A 6,840-nucleotide genomic window follows, 5' to 3' on the forward strand; every position below is an offset into this window, starting at 1 on the left:
GGGGGGGAGTAGGGAGACCGTGTGTGTCTGTGAGTGTGTTGAGTGTGAGTGTGTATGTGTGTGTAGGGGTCGGGGTGGGGGGGTCCGTGTTCGCGATCTGAACCTTTGGTACCTACAAGGAGGGTGTCTCACCGAACGGTAGCTAAGACCTCACCAGGACCGCGCGGAAGCGAGGAGTCGCGGCCAAAGGCGCCCGCCGGAGCCTCGTCTCTGGGCCGGACCCCAACCCGAGCGGCCGAAAGGAACCCCCCGCCCGGACCACAGGTAACAAAAGAAATACAAACCAGTGCACCGTCTTCGGGACTGGGGGTGGGAGGGGCTGGGTGGGGAGTCCTCTGTAACTTGGGCATCGGCAGAGAAACTTTATACAGTTCCATGAGAAATTTTATTATTTATTTTTCCGATAGAAAAGAGCAGAAAGAATGGGGGGAGGGGGGAACAAGATAGAAGTAGAAGGAAGGCGAGACCCGACGCATTCCAGCCCCTCTTCCCTTAGCTGCTCCCGGCCGGAAGGCGCACTTGATGCCGGGAGAGGCGAAGAAGGTGAAGTTCGTTTGTAGACCTGGAACCCCTTTGGGGGGTGCCGGAGAATAAATCAGTTCTCACAACCGGCCACAGCCCCCCCCCCAATACACACACACACACACACACACACACACACACACACCTTGCCCTTCGCCAAAAGGAAAGGAAAAGATTCTTGACCCTGAGCCGCGGGCAGCTCTCCTCCGGTCTAAGACACACCCAGCAGCGAAAGCGCCCCGAGAGAGCTGCGGCCGCCTCCCGGGTCCCTGGCCCCGAGGCCCGGCGATCCCGCCTACTAACGGACCTGTCTGGCGTTCGCCGGCGCCCGGGTCCGCGCCGCCCGCGCCGCCTCCCTCTCCGGCGGGCGGGCGTCTACCTGCAGCCCCAGCCCCGGCTCGCGCCCCAGCCTCTCGGAACCCCCTGCCCACCGCGCACGGAGCCGCGGGCCTCCGCAGCTCCGGCGCGCTAAGCGCCCTTCGTAGAACTTGAGCGAGGGAAGAGGGGTGGTGAGAGGAGGAGAAAACCAAGGCTGAATGGGAGGGGAGGGGAGCAGGAAGAGAAGAGGGAGAGAGGGGCTCCGAGTCCCACCGACCAACGTCCAAACTTTCGGAGGATGGGTGCGAAGGAAGGGTCATCCCGACCGGGGTGCGGGGACGCGGGGCGACCGGGGGCCCCTGGCAGTGTCCGCGCCGCCGCGGAGCTGACAGCTTCCCCGCGCCTCGAGAAAGCCCCAGGCTCGCGGTGGAGACAGAACCCGAAAAGACAGGCAAAAGGAGAGAAAGCTGCTCGGCCAAACGTGGATGATCCGCCACTTAATCCAAAAGTTAAATCCCGAAAAACGCACACACACACACCCCCCCCAAAGAAAGTGGAAAATCAGGTCCTTCAGTGCCCCCTTCCTCCTTCGGCGGAGCAAATCCTGGAGCCAAAAAAGGGGGAAAGAGATAGAAAAGGGGGGGCAGAGCGGAAGAGATGGTCGGGCTGAGGGGATGTGTGCGAGAGCGAGCGGGAGCGAGCGAGCCAGGCGCAGAGAGGGAGAGAGGCGGAGAGGGAGAGAGAGGGAGCGAAATATCAAAGATTGTGCAAGATCAGGCTGGAAAGATAATCGATACTCGACCTAAATTTAACACAAACTACTCAATAAAAGTTAAAGAAAAAACTTACTTTCCATTTCCCCTGCAGTTCCTACTCGATCTTCGCCTCTTTTTTGTTTTGCTTTTATTTTACTTACAGCTGATCACATCCAAGTAAAACGAGAGGGTTCATTAAAAAATAAAAAAATTTAAAAATTAAAAAAATAATCCTCGAACTTTATTGGGTGAAAATAAAAACGCTGGAGCAGAAAGTGGGGGGCATGGAGCGGTCCTCGGGGGTCCGGGAGGAGTTAAAGCATGTGCCGACCGCGGTCTCGCTGTTTGGTTGTGAAGGGGTTGGGAAAAGGAGGAAAGGAAATGAAAATCCGATATGTCTTTATTCTGCTAATTATTATCGTTTTAGCCCTGTTTAAAAAAATGGCTGATTAAGTTGAGTGCGCATGTCTTTGTGTGTCTATTCCCGATATGCACTCTGGGAATGAGAGAGGAGAGCGAGGGAGAGGGAGAGGGAGAGGGGGGAGAGAGAGGTGTAATTAGTGAGGTGATCAACATTCCCCAGACTGCAAATGACGCGCAAGCCCGGACCCGGAGCAGCCCCGTAGCCTCGCGGCTTCCGAAGCTCGGAGCGCTGCGGCGGGAATCCGGGACGCGGCGCCCACAGAGAGGGCAGGGGATGGGGACCTCCGGGGCTCGCACCCCACGCGCCCGTGCGCGCGCGACTCCCAAACTTCATCAGACACACACACACACACACACACTCACACACACACACACACTCACACACACACACACACACACACACACTCGGCAAGGAGGGGGAGAAAATAAAACATAATACCGCCCAAAACGTGCCCTTTAACCACTCGAAAAAAAAATTGTTTTTTATTTTAATGAGGCAAAGTAATTATTATCGGACCAGAGATTTGTTTACTAGGAAGCTTTAAGCAGAAAGAGGAGTGAGGGCAATAAAAAGGTTTTCTCTGCTTAGTTTATTCTGCTACGTACAGGAAAGCACTTTAACGGCGAAATGCGGGGTCCTGAGCTAATATGCAGATGTATGTAAATAAAGGGTGCCTGGCTGTGTGCAAATGCCGCTCTGCCCAACCTATTTCAAAGGAGGGATTGCACTCTGGATCTGTAGGCACTCAATGTGAACACGTATCTTTCGTTCGTACACGCAGGAAAGAAAACCCAGGGCGTGGAAGATGGAAGCGGTTAGTTTAGTCAAAGTAAACTTTCAAATGAGAATAAGGGATGGTTGCGAGGATGATAGTGGGGGTACGGTTCTAGCCCTTATGTAATAGTTTTGAATATTTTATCAGAATTGCATAAGTTCAGTGTAATAGCTTTAAGAAGACTTAGGAAGAAAACCTTTCATCTTGCAAGTGTGTTGAATTATCTTTCTTGAAGCACATCATGATGAATTTTAAAACCCCACTACAGATCTCATTAGAATGAAATATACTTGGTATTTTCTGGTGCAAAATCTAAGGTGGCTGATTCTCATTTGAAAATCTAATTATCTCTTTCCAATATTACAGATGTGAATATGAGTGACACTTTCATTAAAAGATAATTAACTAAAACTAGGAATAGACATACTTTTAAATACCCCCTACTGAATATGGACTATACTGAATACGGACTATACTGAATATGGACTATATATATGTATATGTATGTATGTATGTGTGTGTGTGTGTATATATATATATATATATATATATATATATATATATCTCCATTGCTCCTCAAAGATAGCATCTTGATACACTGCTATACTGCAGGTCCCAAGTAGATACCACCTACGTAATATTTTAAAATTAGGAATTCTAGAGAGAAGGTGAGAGTAACAAATCAAACAAGCTAAAAACAGGAAATACTTGCAATGTCCAGCTTCCTGGACAGGTGAGGCGTCAGCTGCTTTTGAGTTGACAGGCCTTTGAAGTTCTGGATGGCCAGGATCTGCTTCAAAACCTTGTCTTGGGCCTTAAGCACCAAATCTACCAAATACCAACAGAAAGGTTTACTGCACAAGCACTAGGAAAAACAGAGCCTGCAAACACACACACTTCTGGGCCTGAAACCTTGCGTTATCAGGAAACATTTGGAAAATCCTAAGACTGATGCAAATGGGATTAAAAAACAAACAAAACACCTGGGAGGATAAAAGCATAGTCCTCAACAGAGCAGACCTAGGCCCTGATCAGGAAAGCTGGTTGCCTACAGCAGCTGGGTAAGGTTACAATGAAAGTGCAGAGGCTTGGAGCGGAGAATAAACCCTAGATATGGTCTTTATTAAGAGAAAAAAGCAAATCACCACCATAAGAATCTAGAGTCAGTCCATGTACTAGTGTATTAGAAACCAAGACTACTAAACATTAACAGAAAGAAAATTATCTACTTCTCCAAAGACTTCATTCCATTTCAAACTTGTTTGGGAAGAAATCTGACCAAAGTGGACAGCTTCCTAAAATTTTTGATTTACTTTCTTTACAGCCCCACCTTTACACACAGCAACTGTATCACCGGTGTGCTAGTGGTTGGTGTCTGATTGCACCTCAGTGGGGTTTATCCATGTGCCTTAAGAAATATACATGCCCACGAGGGTAAAATTTAAATTCTCTGTAACTTGCAAGATAAGAAGACATTTATGTAGCGTTTCTGTTTACCGAAAAACACCCCAGAGAGCAAAAATTCTGGCTTTAAGAAACAATTTGAGGTGCGTGTAGGGGGAAGAGGGCGAGGGGAAATGAAGGCAGGGAAACTTTCAGGTTCAAATCAGAAAAGATCAAGCCCTTTGCAGGAGAGGGCTCCATGTACAAGCTCACTGATGGAAAAACCATTTCCTGAGATTTCAGACGGGTAAATGTGTATGATGAAGGAAACACCTGAGAACAATAAGTCTGTTTCAGGCTCAGGTGAAGAAAGGGGTCTATTTCTGGCACTGAAGAATAGGGAAATGGTGATCATTTCGTTTTCAAGTTTTCCTTTATTTCTTTTGCCTTTTTTCTCCCTGAAACATCATCAATAATATTAATGTCATTGATGTCAAAACACCAAACGTCAAATCAGGAAAACCATTTAAAAAATTTTGTGGCTATTTCTCCTCTATGCCCTCTTTCCTGAAAAATACAGCTGTAGTAGTAGTAGTAGTAGTAATAGTAGTGTGTGTGTGTGTGTGTGTGTGTGTGTGTGTGTTGGGGAGGGGAGTTATCGAATTCTAAGTAAGAAAACAAAAGGAAGGAGGATTTGTAAGAGGGGCGTCCACTTTTGCAATCCCTTCTGCAAGCGAGTATTCCTCTTCTAGCGTTTCTGTGTGTGTGTATATGTGTGTGTGTTTTCTTTTGAATCATCTCTTCCTCGTCCTCTTTCACCTCCTTCCTAAGAAGAGAAGCTGGGATGAGGGTCGGGGGTTAATGGGCTGAGGGGAAGGGGCAGAGAGGAACTAGCACAGAGTCAAGAGTTTCCTCCAGGGCTCGGCCTTGGAGCGCGTCAGCGCGCGAAGGGGAGCTGGGAGCAGCGGCCGCAGGTCTGCGAGGGGTGGGCCCGGAGGCGCGGAGCGCGGCGCCGCGGGCAGGGGCGCGGCGAGGGGAGCGAGCTCGAGCCCAGCCCGCGGGCTGCTCCGGGGCGCGGGCGCCATCCGCCCGGCTCGACCCGGCTGCGCTGCTGCCCCGCGGCCCCTGGCGCCCTCCTCCTCGGCCCCTGGCTTCGGGAAACCCAGCTGCTCCTCTCGGGTCTCTGCGGACTCCTCGCCGTCAACCTTTGACCCCACACAACACCCCCGCCCCCCATGCCGCTGTCCCTAAACTCTGCACGAACCCACCGCCGCCTTCGCGGAACGTTTGGCTACTTTTAATTTCAAAGTGAAACGAGCAGAGGTTTCCCCGCCGCACCCAGAACTTTCCCTAGACCCTCTTCTGCACTTTCCAGGGCTGCCCCGCCGAGCCAAGCCCACTGCAGAGCACTCGGATCCTGACACCCGGCGCCGAGTTGGGGAAGGACCAGAAAGGGCTACCAGGTGGTTAGGTGTTGAGTGTTGGAAGGAAGGAGTAATTAACATTGAGACAAAAGGTAATTTCCACTCCCAGATTTTCCTCGGCGTATTTTATTTCCCACATCTCTGCGGAGGACACTCAGGGCTTTACAATCGGTTTAATGAGTCTTGAGCTGTATGCTCCCCCCTTCCCCCGCCCTGCCCTCGCTGAGTCACTAATAAATACCCCACCTCCCTCTCCCCCGCTTCCCTCCAGCTCAAGACTAGCCCCAGCCCAAGGGGAAAAGGTTTCCAGTCTTTTGACCGCGCTTCCGGGGTCTATAGATGAGCTCAGTTTGAAACGAGGTATTACAAGTGATTTCAGCGTTAGGAACCCTTTATGTCACCACAGACACTTTCAGATCCTCAGCCCCCCTCCTCTTTCCCTCTTTTTGTTGGGTCTTCTCCTCCCGGGGGCTATTTAACAAAGGCAGTCGGTTAACTAACATTTTTGTTTAACTCAGCAACTCCTTTCCAAAACACACTTAAACCTGATACCAAGGTCTGTTATTTTGTGTGTGTGTGTGGCGGGGGGGAGGAGTATGTATGTATGTAAGGGGGAGACGATGAAGTTGACAGTGAATCGGAAAGTGCAGGGCTTATTGGGGAAAGTGTCACAAGCATTATATTTCTAGTGAAATAATTCAAGAAATAGTGTGCGAGAGCCACTTCCCATTACTATGAAAAAAAGTATATTTTCTTGAGAATTACAGAAGGGAGGAGGGAGAATGAAAATATGACCTAACATCCAGAAAGGACACTCTCTTTGATGGTGAGAGTGAACTAGATGAAATGACATTCAAAGACGAAAGGTATTTTGAGTGTGTATGTACGTGTTTGTGGGCAGTGAAATCCGTCGTTCGCTTATTCCCTCCCCTCCCCCAACCTCGTTCTTCTCTCCTCTGTAGTCTCATTTTTTTTTTTTTCCCCAACATAAAAATGACCCCCTCCTGATCCCGGGATCTATCTCTGTACTTCCATATCCCCATATATTTCTACCTTTCCATACTGAAGCCCAGTTTTTGCTTTAACTTCGAAGTAAATCGGTTTTACCTTTCCCCCCCCCCCGGAGGTTCTGACCTGGTTGTGTGTGTGTGTGTGTGTGTGTGTGTGTGTGTGTGTGTAGGGGGTCATTATGTACAGTTAGACACAGGTAAGGTAAGGAATGGGGAGGGGAGAGGAGTT

The 6,840-nt window shown here is 49.5% G+C and overlaps 1 protein-coding gene across 1 annotated transcript in view; it reads right to left on the reverse strand.

Moving 5' to 3' along the window:
* ZFHX4 (zinc finger homeobox 4) overlaps positions 1-2,038 on the reverse strand; it is a 181,247-nt gene extending 179,209 nt beyond the window's left edge. The window contains exon 1 of the mRNA XM_029223159.1: positions 1,690-2,038. The gene's annotated coding sequence lies outside the window, so the exon portion shown is untranslated. The remainder of the gene's footprint in view (positions 1-1,689) is intronic.
* Between the last annotated feature and the right edge of the window lie 4,802 nt (positions 2,039-6,840).

The sequence above is a fragment of the Monodon monoceros genome, unplaced genomic scaffold (assembly GCF_005190385.1).
Source record: "Monodon monoceros isolate NGI ecotype Baffin Bay Population unplaced genomic scaffold, NGI_Narwhal_1 Super_Scaffold_14, whole genome shotgun sequence".
Classification (NCBI taxonomy): domain Eukaryota; kingdom Metazoa; phylum Chordata; class Mammalia; order Artiodactyla; family Monodontidae; genus Monodon; species Monodon monoceros.